Raw genomic sequence first — 1,324 nt, 5'->3', positions numbered from 1 at the left:
CCCTGATTTCAGGTGGGGGGTGGGGGATGCTTTGTGATTTGTGAATGCCACATGTCATCCATCAGGATGGGTCTCACCTGCTAATCCGTGAGACCTGATCTCATACAATTTTTTTCCGGTCGGAGTTGGAAAGCGACTTGAAGTAGAGGCCAAGGAAGGAAAGAGCCGTCCGTCGTAATCGTCGTTCAAACCAAACCAAACCAAACCGTGGTCGCCTGGCGTAGTCCACAGCTCACGATTGTCGCGTTTCACTTTTCCAGTTTTATTACTTACTCTTTCTGCTTCTGCGCGTGAACGGCACAGCACATGAGCTGCATGCCGTGTCACGTGGAAAATGCCCCCTTCTACTTTTGGTCTGCATTTATTTCTATCCAAAAAATAGCGAGCCTAAACTTTTAGTACAAATATATCGAAAAACATAGATATGTGTAGTCAAGCAAAATAAAAACATATATGTATTTCCATCTAAAGATCGGTTTGCATCGGCATAGCCATCGACATGGACAACTGTTGTCGCCGATGGCGGCCTCTCCTCTTGGGGTGACCAACCTTCAGTCAACGTCCGTGTGGCGTCGCCACGGGTAGTGCTCCATCTGGCTCGTCATGTTGTCCTCAACTATGTCGGTGAAACTTCATCCTAGTCGGGCTTCAAAGGCGAGTCCATTTGGCGCATGTTTTAGATCCAACAATCTTGTTCTCCTACCACTCGCGAAATCTCAAAGGCATGTATCCGTAAAAAAGTGTTCTTCAATTCTTGGATAGCCTTCATTTGAAATTCCTCTTGATCTTTAAACCAAGCAGTTGACATCTGGTTTTAATCTTTGCTCATGGGCATTTCATACAATTATGAATGTGATAAGGCCCAATCTTAACATGCAATCATGCATACCCACCACCAGTAGCGGAGCTACAACAAATAAGTTGGGTGGGCCAAACTGAAGGTTAAGCCTAAGATTTCTATCCGCATGGCCCAGTTTTAGCACTAGGCTCACTGTTTGGGTACAATCCTGGGCGGGCCATAGCCTTGTTTTGTTTCAACGTAGCTCCGCCACTGCCCACCACAACATTCAACCGTGCATGAAAAATATTTTTCATTCAATTATTCTACTTATATTAAGTAAATACTATTATAACTATGCATAATTAAATATAAATATATAATAAATTATATGTGGTTTTATTTTTTAATTCTCATTCTCCCGTTAAACCCAATTTTCATCAAGTAATTCCCACAGCAAGGCACGTGGTATCCTCTAGTTGCGTGAAATTGTCGCCCATTCACATAGGGTGCGAAGTAGCTGGGTCTGCTAGTTTTTCCGTTTCT

This window comes from Triticum dicoccoides, chromosome 1B (genome assembly GCF_002162155.2).
Source record: "Triticum dicoccoides isolate Atlit2015 ecotype Zavitan chromosome 1B, WEW_v2.0, whole genome shotgun sequence".
NCBI classification, from domain to species: Eukaryota; Viridiplantae; Streptophyta; class Magnoliopsida; order Poales; family Poaceae; genus Triticum; species Triticum dicoccoides.
The sequence above is the reverse complement of the archived record's forward strand: the minus strand, read 5'-3'. Positions refer to the sequence as shown.